Source organism: Mesoplodon densirostris, chromosome 17, assembly GCF_025265405.1.
Source record: "Mesoplodon densirostris isolate mMesDen1 chromosome 17, mMesDen1 primary haplotype, whole genome shotgun sequence".
Lineage (NCBI taxonomy): Eukaryota > Metazoa > Chordata > Mammalia > Artiodactyla > Ziphiidae > Mesoplodon > Mesoplodon densirostris.
Genome location: NC_082677.1, coordinates 56,573,143 through 56,595,370, shown reverse-complemented (window position 1 = coordinate 56,595,370; position 22,228 = coordinate 56,573,143).

Here is a 22,228-nt window from a genome sequence, read left to right as displayed (position 1 = left end):
AGTGGTTCCAGGCAGTGAGATGTGGACTTCTTTGGGGAGGCATTATTCTTATTCTGTTTACCACACCCTTATAATCACACAAGGTTCTTGTGTGTGTGTGTGTGTGTGTGTGTGTGTTTATGTTTCACATTCTCTGCAGTACTTACATTCTATAAAATCACTATGGATGCTGAATTAGAGAACACATTGCTTTTAGGAGAAAAAAACAGATTTAGGTTCCTGTGAGCCTCTAGACACATACTTAGGTTAACTGATCAATAAATAACCTTGTTTTATGTGTATTTCTATGAAAAGACACCTTATTTAATGTATATATTGTTGACTCATTAACATTGAACTCATAGCAAAGAGCAATGTAACTCATGCCTGAACACAAATATATTCTTTGTAAGATGCAAATACAGAATTCATGAATAATGACAATAATGATGATTACTTAATCTCTCTCTGTCTATATATATACACACACACACATATATCTACATATATATAATATATCCACATATATACAAACACAAATGTGAAATTCTTTACAGAAGATAAAGTGAGATGTAACTCATATATTAAATACTTTAGAGAAATATGTTAGTATCTTAAAATTTCTCTTGACTTACATTATTAAGATTTATGATGTTGGCATTTTTTTGTACTCTTTAAAATCTTTTCCTGAATCCCCATCATCACTTCCCAATAACATCGTTCCATGAGTAATTACATGAAAATAAATTTTAAAAACAGCAAAATCTTAAAATGTAAAAGATAACAATAAATAGCCAAAGACATTTGCCTTGTAGTTCTAGATCATATAACACAACATGCATGAAAGGTGGAAGGAGCTGGATTCCCTTACTTTAGCAGAGAAAAGTTTCAAGCTGCCCCATTCTTTTGTAATTAGGTAAATTCAGAAAAGTGGTGGGATCCGGGAGAGAAATACAGAAATAGAAACATTTATTTTAAAGGGAAGAAAAATATTTTATGCTTGAATCAATTTACAAATAAGGAAAACTTACACTGTAGGATGTAACTAGCCAAGCACTTAGGACGTACCACCCATTCATCTGAGGACCATACGAAAATATGGAAAAGGAAATTCTTCATGTGCCTTTCTAAATTAAAATTAGTCAATAACTAACCAAATTAAATCCTATTGAAATTGCAAATATAGACGCCTAATTTTCTTTTTGTAATCAATTCAAGATTATCTGGTATGTGACCATGAATAAAAGATAAAGAAGAGTACTTGCATGTTTTTATGTTTCTGTGCGTCTGTATCTCTTGTGGGTCTACATCTGTGTATGTGTTGATATGAAACTTAGCAATCAGGGATAGTTTAACACTGTCTCTATTCCTTGTCATCTAGACTGAAAACAAACTGAATTGCCCCAGTTCTCTCCTGAGGTACAGATTTCATCACCCACATGTGAAAAACAGAACTCTTGATTTCCCACCAATAAAATCCCCAAACTTGCTCCCAACTCCTACTCTCCCTCACATAAGAAAATCATATGCACCAAGTTGTTCAAGCCAAAAAGCTAGGAGTCATCTTTTATTACTACCCACATCCAATAATCATCAGTTCTTCTCAATTCTAACTTAACAACATTTCTCCCTATTTTGACCTCTATCAACTTATTTCCAGCTATTTTTTTCTTCTAAACTATTTCAGTAGCATCCTCGATTGGCTTCCCAGCTTCTACATTTGCCTCTATAAAAGCAATTCTCTGAAAAGCAGATATATATATATATATATAGATATAGATATATATATATATATATATATTCATATATACATATATCATGTCTAATTACTTGCTGCTTGATACCCTACACTTACTTTCCATTTATAAACTAAATTGCTAAGCTGTTTACAAAACTTTACATAACCTGGCCCTTCCTATTTCCAACATTATCTAATACCAACTCCTCTACTCTGTCTCTCTCTCTTGTTCCCAAAAAGCCTGTAGTCAAATTTCCCACTGATAAAACAGTCCTCCCTATTATCAGATGAAACCCATCCAAGCTGCAGACATTATGTGTCTCAGGCACTACCTATTATGTGTCCTAAGTAAATCAAGGACCACCAAGAATTTACAGGGAGCCAGCAACATGGGGAAAAAGTAACCAAAATGAAAAACAGAAAAAAAAAAAAAAGGACCAGGAGGATAACAAGCTAATTGTAATATGTTTAACTAAAAAACACAAGATTAAAATAAATCTCTATAATTGATATACCTAGAGAAATTTGTGAAGAAACTTTAGCTAGTAAGCAAAGAAAAATGTTACAGAAACAGAATAATCAGGGATCAAGACTGAACTCTTAAATGTTAAAGCATTAAGTATGTTTAAATATAATAACAACAAAATGAAATTTTGTACAATGAAAATCAAGAAATCTCTAAGATTATGGAACAAAATGATAAAAAGAGAAAAAATGAGGGAAAAGACATGTAAAAAATAACTGAAGAGCTCTAGGATTTATGTAACACAAGTCCAAAAGAGAGGTAAAAATGTGGAACATAGAAAATAATGAAAGAAACAATGTTGGTAATTTTCTAGAATGCGAAAAAAATGGAATCTTCTTAAAATTGTTCAGTGACAAAAACTGATGAAAAATGACCTACCTAGAGATATAACTACTTGAATGTTTCTAGAAATTGAAAAAAGTACAAAAGAATAAGAATTAGACTGACATTGGACTTGATGTCAGCAATCATAGATGCAAGAGACAATTGAACACCTCCTTGGATGTTTTGAGAAAAATGACTTAGAACAAAGTAGACTGCAGTAAATGTTGCTGTGTGCCTGCAGAATAAAGACTGCTCAGACAGGCATGTTTCAGAATGTTTACCCCCTATAGAATTCTCTTAAGAAATTTCTTTACATATCAGGAAAGTGGGGAAGAGAAGGTAGGAGATCTAAGAAAACTGGAAAACTGTTATTGAATCTAGAGGAGTAACAGATGGACATCCAGCCTTTGCAGAAAGGATTGAGGGAAGCATTTTTCCAGGAAGGAAAGAGACTTGATAGGAAAGAAAGTATGGATGAAAGTATGGGAAAAGGAGGATGCAGGATATAACAGAACAAATGACATCAGAAAATGCAGGAAAAAAGAAAAAGAACAAGAAAGGTATGATCAAGCTATGAAGTGAATGAAAATATGTCAGTATTTAAAAAAATAAAATAAAATAAAGTGAGTGAACGGCTGTAGGGAAATAATTAAACTTTAGTGCTCAGTATAAACCAAGAGATCCTATGTTAGACTTACAGAGAAGGAAATTAATAATATGACACAAAACTTAGCTCAGTATTAAAAAACATATTTATATGGTAATAATAACACAAAGACAGTTTACTTTTTTAACTTTTAAATTAAAACTATAAACAAAGTACGGAAGATTTTGTTGTATTGTAGAATATAACTATTAATAATTATAGCTAAATGTCAGTAATTGTTAAAGATAGAGCTGAAAGGAGGAATGGAATGGGGAGAAAAACTGAAAAAAATAGGGACATTAATATCATCATCTTACATATTGGAGACTAAAAAGATGGAAAACTTAATTGAGGTTTAAGTATATTGAGTCAAGTTGGAGAACCAGTCAATGAAAGACCTCAAAACAATATAAATATCAGATATTGGGAAAGGAGACATGGAAGAGAAGATGGTACAATCCAGCTAAATTTGCACATTTCATATTGGGTAATCAAAAGTTATCTGTATTTGTTAATCCAAGAGTAGAACCATATGCATAATGTCTAGAGTAATAAAGCTAAATATCAAAAAAATATAGAAATAAAAACTTTGAAAAAATAACATGTAGGAGAGGGATTAAGGATGGAGAAGAAAGAAACAGGAGACAACATAAGTGGTTCAATGTAAGGGGGTTCTATGCTTTTGATATGATACTGAGTTCATCTATTACTATGATAAATATAACAAGGTTTAAAAATCAATTAATAGTAAATATTCTATTTTTAAATTTCAACTGATGGTAGGTGAGCATTTCATTGTTATATTTATATCCAAACCAGCCACAGTGCTTTACACAATTCTGCTTTCTTATTTTTTTCTGTCCAGTCATTAATGACAGCCTAGAATATCAGCTAACCTCTGGAGTTAGTAGTCAAGCCTCCATAAAAGGCAGCAAATCACATCCAACCCTCCCCACTGCCACACTCCACCCCCTCCTTCTACCTCCCTCCCATGGTTGTGAACCTCTTTTCTTTTTCCAAAGTTCTCTCCAGAACTGACAGAGTTCACTAACAGTATTTGGATCCTCAATCCTTGGAGGTCAAAACAGTAGCAGAAGCTATAATGGTTACAAAAATCCCTGCTGTTCTAAAGAAAGCCATGGTAATATTTTATCTGTTTATTAGTGCTGGGTTCTATATTTTTCCCAAGCAAATTCCAAAACTATATTTTACATTTTTCAATAGTTTCCAGCAGAACTTAGGATTTTTATAGCAAAACAGATGTACTGGGGAGCACGAACACACAAAAGTAATTTAAAATAACTTCTTTTATCTTTCCCAATGTGGGAAACCTCAGAAAATGAACTTCAAAACAAGTACTTTTTATATTTTTAAATTTATTTTATACAGCAGGTTCTTATTAGTTATCTATTTTATACATATCAGTGTATACATGTCAATCCTAATCTCCCAATTCATCCCACCCCCGCCCCCCCACTTTCCTCCCTTGGTGTCCATACGTTTGTTCTCTACACCTGTGTCTCTATTTCTGCCTTGCCAACCGGTTCATCTGTACCATTTTTCTAGATTCCACATATATGCGTTAATATATGATATTTGTTTTTCTCTTTCTGACTTACTTCACTCTGTATTCTAGGTCCATCCACGTCTCTACAAGTGACCCAGTTTCATTCCTTTTTATGGCTAAGTAATATTTCACTGTATATATGTACCACATCTTCTTTATCCATTCGTCTGTCGATGGGCATTTAGGTTGCTTCCATGTCCTGGCTATTGTAAATAGTGCTGCAGTGAACACTGGGGTGCATGTGTCTTTTTTTTTTTTTTTTTTTTTCGGTACACGGGCCTCTCACTGTTGTGGCCTCTCCCGTTGTGGAGCACAGGCTCTGGATGCGCAGGCTCAGCGGCCATGGCTCATGGGCCCAGCCACTCCACGGCATGTGGGATCTTCCTGGACCAGGGCACGAACCCGTGTCCCCTGCATCGGCAGGCAGACTCTCAACCACTGCACCACCAGGGAAGCCCCAACATGTGTCTTTTTGAATTATGGTTTTCTTTGGGTATATGCCCAGTAGTGGGATTGCTGTGTCATACAGTAATTCTATATTTCATTTTTTAAGGAACCTCCATACTGTTCCAAAACAGTAAGTTCTAAATTATTTGTGTTTCCTTGTAAGACACTAATATCATGTGTCTTCTGGGAATTTTATAAGTCGGAAGTTCAAAAAAGACCACAACCCTGAAATACAACCACAGCTTCTTGTTCAAACCCAAATGCCAAACACTGGTGTTCAATTTCCTCCATCTACCAAACTCATTGCAGCTATGGTATCTCATTTTATTTTTTTCTTAATTTCATTTTATTCAGCAAGCATTTATTTGTATCCTAGTTTAAATTCACTCTTCTTAGGCTATTAACAGAGTGGTTTGTTCATGAGTAAACATGAAGTGTATTATTTTCCATTGGCTGAACTCTCAGGAATATTCAAAATGTTTTCTTTGCCAGTCAGGGAGACCCCATCCATACTACCTACATTAAACAGACTTAAATTAGCTCCTTAGGTGCTACTGAAACATGAAAGAATAGAACCTTTAAATTTAGTCTCTCTCCTCTGCATGAGAGGCTGCTCATTTACCACAAATGCTGTAGGAAGATTCAGAAGATAAATCTTACAAGGAAATTTTTAATATTTATTTTGGTTTTACACCATTGTTAAAGATATATACATAATTTTGCTAAGTAATTTTTATTATTTTTATTTTATTTTATTTTTTTATTTTTTTGCTGTACGCGGGCCTCTCACTGCTGTGGCCTCTCCCGTTGCGGAGCACAGGCTCCGGACACACAGGCTCCGCGGCCATGGCCCGCGGGCCCAGCCACTCCGCGGCACGTGGGATCTTCCGGGATCGGGGCACGAACCTGTGTCCCCTGCATCGGCAGGCGAGCTCTCAACCACTGCGCCACCAGGGAAGCCCGCTAAGTAATTTTTAAATGCATATATGGCTCTTAGATGATCTGTTAATTTGTTTTGTTAATATATATACATTTTAGACCAAACACAAAACCTTCAAAAGACATGCAAGAAAATATCAATCTGTGAAGTATCAATTTATAAACTATACATCATATATGTCTCTCTTGCTATAAAACACATCATTATTTTATGTTACACTATGGAAGTAGGTCTCAACAGTGGGTTTAAAATATTCAGTAATTGTTTTTTACAAATTCTTTGTATGGAAAAGACATGCTGCTAATTAAACTGTAATAAAATACTTATACCATTTAGAACAGGCTTCCCCAGCCCGGTCCATGTCCTGTTCGGAACCGGGCCGCACAGCAGGAGGTGAGCAGTGGGAGAGCCAGCAAAGCTTCATCTGCCGCTCCCCATCACTCCCCATCCCTCGCATTACCGCCTGAGCCATCCCCCCACACCCCGTCTGTGGAAACATTGTCTTCCACGAAACCGGTCCCTGGTGCCAAAAAGGTTGGGGACCACTGCTTCTAGAATACAGTTGATCCTTGAACAACATGGATATGAACTGTGCAAGTACACTTGTATTCAGATTTTTTTTCAATACATATACAGCTGGCCCTCCATATCCATGGATGCAAAACTTGAGGATGCCAAGGGCCAACTCTAAGGGACCTGAGCATCCACAGATTTCAGTTCCAATTTCCTGTACCCAATCCCCCATGGATACAAAAGGCCGGCTGTACTTACATTACACTTATTAAAAAAAAAAACTCTTAAGCCAAATTTAAACAGATCTTTATTAAAAATATTGTTCATATATAGGCATACCTTGTTTTACTGCACTTCTTTTTATTGTGCTTCACAGATATGGCATTTTCTACAAATTAAAGTTTTGTGGCAAGCCTGACTTGATCAATTCTATTGGCACCAGTTTTCTAAGAGTGTTTGCTCACTTCATGTCTCTGTGTCACATTTGGTTCATTCTCACAATATTATATCACTTTATCATTATTATTATATTTGTTATGGTGATCTGTGATCAGTGATCTTTGATGTTACTATTGCAATTGTTTTGGGGACACAAACTGTACCCATAAAAAATGATGAACTTAATAGACAAATGTTGTGCATGTTCAGACTGCTCCATCAACTGGTCATGGCCTTGTCTTTCCCTCCTCAGGCCTCCCTATTTCCTGAGACACATAACAATATAGAAATTAGGCCAATTAATAATCCTACAATGGCTTCTAATTGTTCAAATGAAAGGAAGAGCTCATGTCTCTCACGTTAAACCAAAAGCTAGAAATAATTAAGCTTAGTGAGGAAAGCGTGTCAAAAGCCAAGGTAGGCCAAAAGCTAGGCCTCTTGCACAAAAAAATTAACCAAGTTGTGAATGCAAAATAAAAGTTTTGAAGGAAATTAGAAGTGTTACTTCAGTGAACACACAAATGATAAGAAAGCAAAACAGCTTTATTGCTGATATGGAGAAAGTTTTGGCGGTCTGGATAGAAGTTCAAACCAGCCACTACACTCCCTTAATCCAAAGCCTAATTCAGAGCAAGGGCCTAACTCTCTTCAATTCTGTGAAGTTTGAGAGAAGTGAGGGAGATACAGAAGAAGAGTTTGAAGCTAGCAGAGGATGGGTTATGAGGTTTAAGGAAAGAAACAATCTCCATAACATAAAAGTACAAAGTAAAGCAGAAAATGCTGAAGTAGAAGCTACAGCAAGTAATCCAGAAGATCTAGGTAAGATCATTAATGAAGGTGCCTACATTAAACAACAGATTTTCAATGTAGACAAAACAGCCTTTTATTGGAAGAAGGTGCCATCTAGGACTTTCATAACTAGAGAGGAGAAGACAATGCCTGGCTTCAAAGCTTCAAAGGACAGGATGGCTCTTTTTAGGGGCTAATGCAGCTGGTGACTTGAAGTTGAAGCCAGTGCTTATTTACCATTTAGAAAATCCATTAAGAAATATGCTAACTCTACTCTGCCCTTGCTCTATAAATGGAACAACAAAACCTTGATGACAGTACATTTTGTTTACAAAGAATTTGTAAAACAATTACTGAATATTTTAAGCCCATTGTTGAGACCTAATTCTCAGGAAAAAGATATTCCTTTCATAATAACACTCATTGACAACGCACCTGACCACCCAAGAGCTTTGACAGAAATGTACAACAAGATTAATGTTTTCATGCCTGCTAACATAGCATCCATTCTGTAGCCCCTAGATCAAAGAGTAATTTCAAGTCATTATTTAGGAAATACATTTTGTAAAGCTATAGCTGCTATAGATAGTGATTTCTCTGATGGATCTGGACAGTCAATTGAAAACCTTCTGGAAAGGATTCGCCACTCTACGTGCCACTAAGAATATTCCTCGTTCATGGGAAGATGTCAAAATATCAACATTCACAGGAGATTGGAAGAAATTTATTCCAGTCCTCATAGGTGACTTTGAAGGGTATAAGACTTCAGTGAAGCAAGTAACTGCAGTTGTGGTGAAAATAGCAAGAGAACTAGAATTAGAAGTGGAGCCTGAAGATGTGACTGAATTACTGCAAATCCCATGATAAAACTTTCACAGATGAGGAGTTGCTTCTTATGCATGACCAATAAAAGTGGTTTCTTGAGTGGTTTCTATTGCTGGTTAAGGTGCTGTGAAGATTGTTGAAATAACCACAAAAGATTTAGAATATGACATAAACTTAGTTGTTAAAGCAGCAGCAGGACTTGAGCAGATTGACTTCAGTTTTGAAAGAAGTTCTACTACGGGTAAAATGCCAACCAACAGTATGGCATGCTACACAGAAATCTTTCATGAAAGGAAGAGTCAATCGATGCAGCAAACTTCACTGTTGTCTTATTTTAAGAATTCGCTACAACCACCCAACCTTCAGCAGCCATCGCCCTGATCAGTCAGCAGCCATCAGCATCAAGGCAAGACCCTCCACCAATAAAAGGCTACAATTCACTGAAGGCTTCAGATAATTGTTAGAATCTTCTACCAATAAAGCATTTTAAATTAAGCTAATGTATATTATTTTTTAGACATAATGCTATTACACACTTAATATAGAGTAAACATAACTTTTACATGTATTAGGAAACCAAAATAGTTGTGTGGCTTGCATTACTGTAATATTCACTTTATTGTGGTGGTCTATAACCAAACCAACAATATCTCCGAGGTATGCAAAATATATTAATAAATGATAGTAGATAACGATTCCTAAAACATCTTTCCACTTAGGGTCTTTCCATTTTTTCTCAGCTTGGAGTTGCCCATGCCTACAATTTTTTGCACGATATCTTCTATATATTAAGAATATTGGTAATGGAGCATGTCTTAAAATGGTGACACTGGTCTCTGAGACACTGGTCTCTGAGATTTTCATTCAAGCCACTGCCACCAGTTCTACAAATCTTGATGCTATCACATCTTTGACCTTTCTAGAAAGTTTAAGCAGGTTTTCACATGACAACCAGGCTCCTATTATTTCCTCAAGTATCCTTAATCAGTTTTGTTGAGTGAAACATTGAGGAGTTGCATTTGTCCCATCAGGCCTCTTGGGATTCTCACCAATCTGTGCAGCCATGTCCAAATGGCTGCTGCCCAACAGCATCAGAACAATGCCATCAATCTTAAGACGCATCACATTTCAGAATTATTATAATGTGACAGAATGTTCATTCTAGAAACAATGGCATGTGGTTAAATAAATGGTAGGACCTATTGAAAACCAGATAGTGTCTGAAGAACCACGAGGCATATAAATTCAGTTCTATTTTTTTTAAAGATAGAGCCAGTTTACTAAAATAAATTTGAGATCCAAATTTAGATAGTAGGCTTCAAGTTCACAATCATCTACTTAGACCATGAGAACATCAAGAAAATTTAAAAAGCAACATTATTTTACATGGATCATCTCCTTCTTCACAACTCTACACATATTTAGGTTGTTCATATATGAGATTTCCCTATTCTTTTCTAATATTAAAACTCTTTAATGTGAAAACTAAAATCACAAGTCTACGTGGTTTAACTTCATGAACACTTTAAGTTTTAAAAAATTAACAAGAAAATATTAGTTCACTAATATTCTTCAATGAGTTTTTTCCTTTTTTTTTTTTTTTTGCGGTACGTGGGCCTCTCACTGTTGTGGCCTCCCCCGTTGCAGAGCACAGGTTCTGGACGCACAGGCTCAGTGGCCATGGCACACGGGCCCAGCCGCTCCTCAGCATGTGAGATCTTCCCGGACCGGGGCACAAACCCGTGTCCCCTGCATCGGCAGGCGGACTCTCGACCACTGCGCCACCAGGGAAGCCCTTTCCATTTGTTTTAACATTTAAAGTATATTTAGCACATATATCTCAAGTATAACATGTTATTTATTGACTGCTATATACTGAATGATCCTCAATTGTAGCATCTTAAAACAACAAATTTTATTATCTTCCAGTTTCTGTGCATTAGGAATCCAGTTGCAGCTTACCTGCATGTCTCTGATTTAAGATCTCTCATAAAGTTGCATTATAACATCAGCCAAACCTATGGTCTCATCAAAGGCTCAGCTTGTGTAGTCATTGGCATGGCTTGCTGTACAAGCTATGTGTCCATAGGGCTGCTTTAGGACATGGCAATGGCTTCCCTAGGATCAGGTGATCCCAAAGAGAGCAAAAGACAGCACCAAAGGCAGATGTCCCTGTCATTTTGAAACAATATTAGAGGTGACATAATCATTCCTTCCATATTCTATTCAGGAACACCAGAAGGTGGGGGTCTTATTGGAGCCAACTTAGCAGCTGCTCCCAACATAGGGCTATATATGGTGCCTGAGTTAAATATGGATAAGTTTCATCATCCATCCTTCTATTTGTTTATTTACTCCATAAATATTTATTGAGTTGCTACTAAAAAAGTCATTATGTTTGTTCCTGAGATTGCAGTGTTTAATCAAAAAGAATGATCACTGGAAGTCAGTGTAGGCAGAAAGTGTAGAATGTTTTGAAAGATAAGTATATGTTACTAAGCAGGGAAACAATCCAGGTTGAGGAAATAATAGCAAAGTCATAAAAGAATAAAATAGTGTGATTAATGCTGGCAATTGTAAATAGTTGGTACGACCTAGGATGGAGCATGATATGGATAGTCATTGGACATAATTTTGAAAAGTAAAGAAGAATCCATAAAAGATCTTGTGTACTAATTAAAGTATTTGTCTATTATCATTTCAGCTGTGAGAAACCACTATAAGGGAAAGTAACTTGATCATAGTAATGATCTAGAAAGACTTTATGATCACAGGGCCAAGGATGAATTTTAGAGGGCAATGCTATAGATGGGGGAATTATTTATATAAGTCCCCAGTCAAAGTAGGATGTGATTAAATTAGTAGTAGTGGTGGAATATAAAAAGAAAAACAGATTCAAGTATTATTATGAGGTATAATTAATGGGATACAGTCCTTAATTAATGCGGTGAAGAGACAGAGGAAATGATCAACACTGAAATGCATTCAGTTTACTAATGGCTTTGGTAAAAAGTGGCATCATTTAAACTTGTAAGAAATGCATTGGAAGAAACATGTTTTGTGACTGTTTAAGTAATGTAACTGTGATATATTTAAATTGAGGTGCTTGTAGCAGTAAAGTATAATGGTTGAAAGCTCAGGCTTTGGAGAAAGAAATATATGTAATATAATGCTTTGGAGTCTACAATATAAATGTGACAAGGTTTTTAACTTCTTAAAATAGACACACAAATCTCTGCCTGCAGGCTTGGAGAGAATGAGTTTCTTGGACACACAAACCTTATAAAAGTAAAATTTTGCTTCAATAGCTAAAAAGATATATTATTAGCAAAGGAATCCACTATTCACCTTGCCAGGTTTATTCAGTGAGAGGATCACTCGGAATCTCCCTACATTCTCTTAAGAGATCCTCAGGCAAGTGACATTGGTATTCTGCAGCCCAAACCCTAAGTAGGGTATTACAGAATCTCTTCCATTTATGTCATGGTGCATCTACCATTAGCAAGCCTTACCACCTCAATCCAGGTTTTGGGTAAAATTCCTTCCTTTGTCTTATCAGCTTCAATTTACTGCATTGTTCTCATGTTTTATAATGAAGACTAAGTATCATGCATGCACGGGTACAGTTCAAATATAAAATTATAATCTGTATGTGGATATGCAGTTACAAGACCTAGGACATATGGAGCCTGGCTGGGCTGTCCAGGGCTTGTCACATTCTAAACACTGGTTGTGGACTTCAGTGGTGATCTCCTGCTTTCTGCCCAAACTTAATAACCAAGAACAAGATGATACAGGTAGTAGTTCTTTCTACCTAGTTAAAAAGCATGCTACTACAACTGCAAGGTAGTGTAAACAGTGTACTGCTTGCATCTTTAAACACCAATTGGAACTATTTTTCAGCCATCTCCAATTCCAATTGCCCTATTTTAAGGGACTGAGACCAAAAGAACCTGGCACTGTCAAAGTACTTTTTGCAACCCCCCGACTGATTAATGGACACAGAACATGATGTATTTCACAGAGTGTATAAATCCTTCAAATTTCAATAAATAACTTGAAGAGCCAGGGAGCTAGTATTACAATTTCATAAATTCTATCAACTTCCTGTTGAAGAGCTACCTGATTTCTTGTGATGATGCTACCAATAATTTTTATGGTGGTGAAAATATTAAAAATCAGACTTTTCATTTTCCATTCTCTTATTTCCAGAGAGCTAGCGCATAATCATTTTTGGACATAGTACCCTACACTATGTGGATCCCAACTGGTTCAGTAGCTCTAGTCATTTCTGATGAGCTACCGAGATATGTCCTGTGGAAGGATGGGGGGCAGAACAAGTGCCACTGCTGACATCCCTTTTCCAATAAAAGGGAATATTTGATAAACCTATTGTCATATCACCAATATTTAGTAGTATCACTCTAGTAGGGGAAATTACTGGTATTTAAGTTGCACTATAGTATTAGCGTGGATTGAGGACATCTGTAGCGTGAGACAACTTCTAATCTATTACCTACACTGTGGTGACTACAGGAATGAGGGTATTCTGCTTGTGCTCCAGGGAGTGTGTGTGCAATAAACACTCTGCTGATTCCTGCATCCTTATGGCCATCACTGAAGAAACATTAGACATTCTTCCTCTTCTAGATTATTTTAGATTGGTTGGTTATGTTGACTCTTTTAGCTAGATATATAATGAGGATAGGTATGGGCATCTAGTTCATGCTTCAGAGCTGATTAGGTAAATGAGAAGTCCAAGACTCATTGCTTAATTTTGCCTAGCCCCTCACGACTTCGGCTATAAAATTATTTCCTTGGTCACTGGTAATCATTTGGGTTATGGGTCATTCTATATATTGCTTATAAATAATTTTGCTCATGGGAATTGTAATGGGCTTGGAAGAATGGTCCATCAAAAAGTGATGCACTTATGGGGACTTCCCTGGCAGTCCAGTGGTTAAGAATCCACCTTCCAATGCAAGGGACGTGGGTTCAATCCCTGGTTGGGGAACTAAGATCCCACATGCCTCGGGGCAACTATGCCTGAGCACTGCAACTACTGAGCCCATGCTCCGCAACGAAAACCCAACGCAGCCAAAAATAAATAAATAAATAAATATTATAAAAAGTGATTCATTCATTTATGACTCTGTATTGTGAAGCCAGGAGCTTTGGATAGAAATAGAATAAACCTCCTAACCTATTAAATGGATTCACTCACCAAAGGACAGTTCTCCACCTGCTTTTTGGAATTCCAGTATAGTATAAACATAACGTCTATGTGCACTGGGAAACCAAAAAATGTGTGTGGCTCCCTTTATTGTAATATTTGTTTTGTTTGCAGCGGTCTGGAACTGAATTCTCAATACCTCTGAGGTATGCTTATGTGTGTATTTCTGGCTTCTATATGAGATAATGTTCCCTCATGTGTATTTCAGTGGCCTCCAGGACACAATAGCATGTAAACAGTTTTGCTTTTTTTCCCTCAAATATTCTATATCACTGGTGAGTATAAGAGAATATGGATTAGAACCAAAAGAGGCCAGTGCTGGCTCCCCTAATTAAAGTCTGCACAGGCTCTTTTCAGTTTGGATGGGACTAGCTAAGACAATGATACTATCAGTTCTTAAGTATTATACTTCCCAGGCTTCTTTAGTGCACTCTAGGATCTTGGCTTTCTGTGGTTCCTTTGTTGCATTTAAAATAACTTTATAGAGGTTCCACAGGAATGTCCCGATATGAAGAGTATGAGCTCTATTATGGACTGATGAAATGTTTGATTCTCTTGCTCCATGCTGATAAGATGATTTCAACAAATTTTGACTCAGTAAATACATTTCACCATTTTCGAGGAGGCTCTGAATTTTCTCAGTATTGACTTCCCCATCACAATGCTGCCAGGATGGGTTTCTACCACACCCAGAGCTTGCTTCTTGGTTTTAATTTTTCTATCACAAGGTTGCAGAGATAGTTCCTTCAATATTCAGCACTATTCCTGCTTTGGAGAACCCCATGTTATAGACTAAGGCTTGTTGCACATCCTCGTCTTTAGTGAGACCCACAGCAGAATGTCACCATTGCAATGCAATACTGGAGGGGATGAGGCACTGTGGCATTCTCTCAGTACCTCTCTCATCCAACATACACACACAATTTTACAGTAATACTAAGGCAACTCGAGGCACTCTTAGAGAGACATGGTGAGGTATACTGTCATCTTTCCTTGGTCTGTGCAAATTGTTCCTGCAATATACATTTACTGAGAGAATGCTGATTCTCCAGCTCAGTTACTCCATACAGCTCACAAGAGGTTGGGAACTTTTGACTACCATTGTTGGTCAGGTCTAGCACTGAATTGATGATGGGAGCAACTGCTTTAATGATAATAATTCACCATGTGTCATCCAGAGATTATTATATAAAGATTTATTAGAGGGCATTTATTTTGTTAAGTTGAAGTCTCTTTAACACACATCTAGTATATGATACTGCTTGAAACTATCTCTCAGAACTTGGCAGCTCCAGGAGACTCCACTGGGTCTTTCCCAAAGGTTGAAACATGCTTACCTGGTAACTGTCTTCCCTTTCGTTGAAACACATTTATTTTTAACACACACAAACACTCATGAAGAGACTGATCAGCCATCACAACATGGATGCCAGTGAAGGGCCCCAACTATATATATTTGAGCCTTGACTTGCACTCCTGTCATGATTCGTTCAGAACTATGATGTTGCTATGGATGCTGTGCTATGTTGTTCAGATGTCTGCTGAGAACTGAAGGGAACTGCCTCGGTTTCTGAGAGTTACTTCACTTAATGGCATGTCCCCTTCCTAGGGCAGCTCACACCCAGAAATAGATCATTATTACTATATCACTATATAAGGCTAGATCATTATTACTATATCACTATATAAGGCTTCAAAGCCCCATTTGCCTCTCCTCAGCATGGGACAACTCTGAAGGGCCATGCCAACTTCATAACTACCCATGTGAATCCCAGTGGGATCCTTACTATGACCTTGCCACAGCCCAATATTTCCCCTCCTTAGATCGGCTTCCGTCCCAATAAAATTCCTACACACTAATCTCCACTCAGAGTCTTCTTCCAAGGGAACACAATCTGTCATTGATGTTTCTTGCTTTACCCATTTGGGACTTTTTTCACCAAGAAATTCGTTAATATTGACTAATACTAACTAGTATTAATATCAGTTTGTTTTCTAGTATCTAGTAAGCCCCTAAAGCTTTGTTCACCTCTTCATTATTAATGAAACAGTCTCACCAACATATGACATCAGCTATTTCTTCCCCATAATTTCTAACCATACCTATAGCCATCATTGGTAAAATTCTCTGTCAATTTAGGCATTATTGACCTATCTTTTGAGTTACATTGATATCTCTCCCCTTGCAACCAACTTGCCTCTCTCACCCAGGCAGCAAAATTTAATATGATGCTAACTCACTATGTCACGGTGGCTGGAGTTTCCATACCATGTCTATCACGACTTTCCAATGAGGTGGAGCCTCTACCAATAATAAATCCTCATTAAGTTAACCGTTTACTTCTAAAAACATCCAAAACTAGAAAACATGAACTCTCCTCCCAAGAGATGGCACCCCATCTCGTAGCAAATCCATCTGGATTACATATTTTCTCAGGCATCGTTATTTAATGATGGTTACTTCTACCCTGGGACTCTTACACTTTATAGCAAGGGCAGAGGGTACTTCCTTATTCAACCATATTTTGTAAGCCCCAACCTGCCATTCAGACAGGCTGAGGACTAATTCTGCCAGAGATACAATCTGGTGGAATTCAACTTCACTAAGTCAAATCAGTTGTGACCCACCATTCATTAGGTTTGAAAATATTGTTCTTAATTGCTGTCATTCTAGAGACATCTAGAGTGAAATAGAGCTTTTGGAAGATGTACTACCTCATGGTCATTATTATTTAATGCACTCCATTTTTCTTCATTACTAGTCATGCTACAATTTAGGGGCAGTATATCATCCAAGTAGCTAGGAGCATGACCTTTAAAGCATCTTCCTGGGTTCCAATCCTGGATCTACTACTCTCCAGATATATGTAATTCTCAAAAATATGGATCAAACTAGTACCCACCTTCACTATGGGTCTGTAGTAAGGGTTAGTATGCATTTTAGAAGAGTGTCTGGGACAGAGTAAGTACCATACTGTGTGAAACATTACTTATGATTATCTGGGAAAACACAGTCACCAGGCATCTGCTGCTTGATGAAATGCCTTGCCCCATCCTCTGGTAGTGAAAAGGAAGAAAATAAACAAGCTCTGTTACCACCATAGCATTCAGTATTTTCATAGATAGGGCTAGAAAAATAGGGATTTCCTCTTCAGGGGACACTCCTCTCCAGATTCTCTCACCCATCCAGCTTTGTTCTTTCTCAGTAGCATAAATTTCACCTAACAGACAACGTGTGCATGCTTGGAGTATGCCTGTGGGCTCCAAACTCTTTACACTTGAGTAGTAATTAAATCAATCAAGTCTTCCTCTGCTATGATTCCAAGTGCTTTCAGAATGTGCAAGCTGCCTCAGGCAGCTTCTCTCCTTCTGCTTTCAATTAAGTTATCTCTGCCCCCACCTGTCCAGTGAATTGAAATAAAAGGTAACATATTTCTTCCAAGAAGTCCCCTCCATTCCTGTATCTTGCGCTTCTTGGCTGGTGCAAGCTATCCCCTAGACCTGCTCCCCGTCAGACTGCAGATTGGGGACTCATAGGACCCCATGCTCGGCAGCGAACAGGTTCAGTGGATTGCCAGCCATCCTGTATAGAGAAGGCTTATTCCCCGTTAGCCTTTTAAAACGTAAGGCAGGAGGTCCTTTTTACTAACGCTTATGTTTTGTGTCCAATAAAGTAGAGCACAGGGACAGATGCTGGTGAAAAATGAGCGCTCTGCTTCTTAGGTGGGGAATTTTTATTTTTTCTTTTTTTGCAGTACGCGGGCCTCTCACTGTTGTGGCCTCTCCTGTTGCGGCGCACAGGCTCCAGACGCGCAGGCTCAGCGGCCATGGCTCACGGGCCCAGCCGCTCCGCAGCAGGTGGGATCTTCCCGGACCGGGGCACGAACCCGTGTCCCCTACATCGGCAGGCGTACTCTCAACCACTGTGCCACCAGGGAAGCCCGGGAATTTTTTTTACAATAAGCTTAAAGGAAGCAATGTCAGGGCAGAATGTGCCAGGCTGGGAGTGGGCAGTCAGCAAGCCCCAGTGCTCACTCATGCTGGAAGCACCGGTATTGGGTGCCAACGGCATTAGTCATGTCTAGGGGAGATCCTGCTAGGCTACAGGGAGCTCTAAGCATATCCTTGAGAACTCCCAACCCTATCACTGTGAAATTCCAAAACAATTACTTGCTGTAAAAGTAAAAACTATCTTTTTTAGCAAGCCACTTCACCTGGACCTAACATCTGTGCTCTGGTTAGTTTTTAATGTCACAATAGAAACATCGTGTCACGCTACCTGTGGAAAATGCACAGTGACTAAGCAGCGCACGTGTACTCGTATTACAGCTGCATGAACACGGTTAGTAAGTGCACAGTATATGCTCAGGTCAAATGACTCACAAGGACCAGCCTTTTGGCTCTCTGTCGCTTAGTGCTGGAGACTTGTTAAACAAGTTACTTAATCTCCCTGTACTGGAATGTTCTCTACCGTTAAATGTGGATAATAATATGCCAAGATACTTGAGGTGATTAATTAAGTTAATTCATGTAACCTGAAGTGATTAGTGCTACTGTCATTGTTATTACCATTGTTACTGTGGTTGTTATTATGCTTTTCAGAATATATGATTTGTTTCCTTACCTAATAGTGTTAAGAGTTAGCATATATTAAGCTTATATTCTGTAAATTTCTGTGTTAAATGCTTTATAACCATCTTTTTTTCTTGTCTTGCAACAGCCAACAAAGGAGGTTCTATTCAAAATGCCATTTTCAGATTTGTAAATTGAAAGACAGTAAGTTTAAGTAACTTACCAAGGCCACCCAACAGCAACAACGAAACAAAAAAACCACAAAAAACTGGAGGAGCTTCAAGATGGCGGAAGAGTAAGACGCGATCACCTTCCTCTCACAAATACATCAGAAATACATCTACATGTGGAACAACTCCTACAGAACACCTACTAAACGCTGGCAGAAGACCTCAGACCTCCCCAAAGGCAAGAAACTCCCCTACGTGCCTGGGTAGGGCAAAAGAAAAAAAGAAAAAACAGAGACAAAAGAATAGGGACGGTACCTGCACCAGTGGAAGGGAGCCGTGAAGCAGGAAAGGTTTCCACACACTAGGAGCCCCTTCGTGGGTGGAGACTGCGGGTGGCAGAACGGGAAAGCTTCGGAGCCGCGGAGGAGAGCGCAGCCACAGGGGTGCGGAGGGCAAAGCGGAGAGATTCCCGCACAGAGGATCGGTGCCGACCAGCACTCACCAGCCCGAGATGCTTGTCTGCTCACCCGCCGGGGAGGGCGGGGCTGGGAGCTGAGGCTCGGGCTTCGGTCGGAGCGCAGGGAGAGGACTGGGGCTGGCGGCGTGAGCACAGCCTGAAGGGGTTAGTGCGCCATGGCTGGCCGGGAGGGAGACCGGGGAAAAGTCTGGACCTGCCGAAGAGGCAAGAGACTTTTCCCCGCCTCTTTGCTTCCTGGTGCGCAAGGAGAGGGGATTAAGAGCGCTCCTTAAAGGAGCTCCAGAGACGAGCCGCGGCTATCAGCGCGGACCCCAGAGACGGGCATGAGATGCTAAGGCTGCTGCTGCCGCCACCAAGAAGCCTGTGTGCAAGCCCAGGTCACTCTCCACACCTCCCTTCCGGGAAGCCTGTGCAGCCCGCCACTGCCAGGGTCCCGGGATCCAGGGACAACTTCCCCGGGAGAACGCACAGCACGCCTCAGGCTGGTGCAACGTCACGGGCCTCTGCCGCCGCAGGCCTGCCCCGCACTCCGTGCCCCTCCCTCCCCCCGGCCTGAGTGAGCCAGAGCCCCCGAATCAGCGGCTCCTTTAACCCCATCCTGTCTGAGCGAAGAACAGACGCCCTCCGGCGACCTACACGCAGAGGCGGGGCCAAATCGAAAGCTGCACACCAAGAGATGTGCGAACAAAGAAGAGAAAAGGAAATCTCTCCCTGAAGCCTCAGGAGCAGTAGATTAAATCTCCACAATCAACTTGATGTACCCCGCATCTGTGGAATACCTGAATACACAACGAATCATCCCAAATTGAAAAAGTAGACTTTGGGAGGAATGATATATATATATTTCCCCCCCTTTTTCTCTCTTGGTGAATGTGTATATGTATGCTTCTGTGTGTAATCTGTTTATATAGCTTTGCTTTTACCACTTGTCCTAGGGGTTCTGTCTGTCCGGTTTTTGTTTGTTTGTTTTTTGGGGGTTTTTTTAGTATAGTTTTTTAGCACTTATTATCATTGGTGGATTTCTTTTTTGGTTTGGTTGCTTTCTTCTTTCTTTTTTTTTGTTACTTAAAAATTTTTTTAATAACTTTTTTATTTCAATAACTTTATTTTACCTTACTTTATTTTATTTTCTTCTTTCTTTCTTTTTTATCTCCCTTTCATTCTGAGCCGTGTGGATGAAAGGCTCTTGGTGCTCCAGCCAGGCGTCAGGGCTGTGCCTCTGAGGTGGGAGAGCCAAGTTCAGGACACTGGTCCACAAGAGACCTCCCAGCTCCACATAATATCAAGCAGCGAAAATCTCCCAGAGATCTCCATCTCAACACCAACACCCAGCTCCACTCAACGACCAGCAAGCTACAGTGCTGGACACCCTATGCCAAACAGCTAGCAAGACAGGAACACAACCCCATTCATTAGGAGAGACGCTGCCTAAAATCATAATAAGGTACAGACACCCCAAAACACACCACCAGATGTGGACCTGCCCACCAGAAAGACAAGATCCAGCCGCATCCACCAGAACACAGGCATTAGTCCCCTCCACCAGGAAGCCTACACAACCCACTGAACCAACTTCACCACTGGGGATAGACAACAAAAACAATGAGAACTACAAACCTGCAGCCTGTGAAAAGGAGACCCCAAACACAGTAAGATAAGCAAAATGAGAAGACAGAAAAACACACAGCAGATGAAGGAGCAAGGTAAAAACCCACCAGACCTAACAAATGAAGAGGAAATAGGCAGTCTACCTGAAAAAGAATTCAGAATAATGATAGTAAAGATGATCCAAAATCTTGCAAATAGAATGGAGAAAATAAAAGAAACGTTTAGCAAGGACCTAGAAGAACTAAAGAGCAAACAAACAATGATGAACAACACAATAAATGAAATTAAAAATTCTCTAGAAGGGATCAATAGCAGAATAACTGAGGCAGAAGAACGGATAAGTGACCTGGAAGATAAAAGAGTAGAAGTAACTACTGAAGAGCAGAATAAAGAAAAAAGAATGAAAAGAATTAAGGACAGTCTCAGAGACCTCTGGGACAACATTAAACGCACCAACGTTCAAATTATAGGGGTCCCAGAAGAAGAAGAGAAAAAGAAAGGGACTGAGAAAATATTTGAAGAGATTATAGTTGAAAACTTCCCTAATATGGGAAAGGAAATAGTTAATCAAGGCCAGGAAGCACAGAGAGTCCCATACAGGATAAATCCAAGGAGAAACACGCCAAGACACATATAAATCAAACTCTCAAAAATTAAATACAAAGAAGAAATCTTAAAAGCAGCAAGGGAAAAACAACAGATAACACAGAAGGGAATCCCCATAAGGTTAACAACTGATCTTTCAGCAGAAACTCTGCAAGCCAGAAGGGAGTGGCAGGGCATATTTAAAGTGATGAAGGAGAAAACCCTACAACCAAGATTACTCTACCCAGCAAGGATCTCATTCATATTTGATGGAGAAATTAAAACCTTTAGAGACAAGCAAAAGCTAAGAGAATTCAGCACCACCAAACCAGCTTTACAACAAATGCTAAAGGAACTTCTCAACATCATTAATCATTAGAGAAATGCAAATCAAAACTACAGTGAGATATCATCTCACACCCATCAGAATGGCCATCATTAAAAAATCTACAAACAATAAATGCTGAAAAGGGTGTGGAGAAAAGGGAACCCTCTTGCACTGTTGGTGGGAATGTAAATTGATACAGCCACTATGGAGAACAGTATGGAGGTTACTTAAAAAACTAAAAATAGAGCTACCATAGGACCCAGCAATCCCACTACTGGACATATACCCTGAGAAAACCATAACTCAAAAAGAGTCATGTACCAAAATGTTCATTGCAGCTCTATTTACAATAACCAGGACATGGAAGCAACCTAAATGTCCATCAACAGATGAATGGATAAAGAAGATGTGGCACATATATAGAATGGAATATTACTCAGCCCTAAAAAGAAACGAAATTGAGTTATTTGTAGTGAGGTGGATGGACCTAGAATCTGTCATACAAACTGAAGTAAGTCAGAA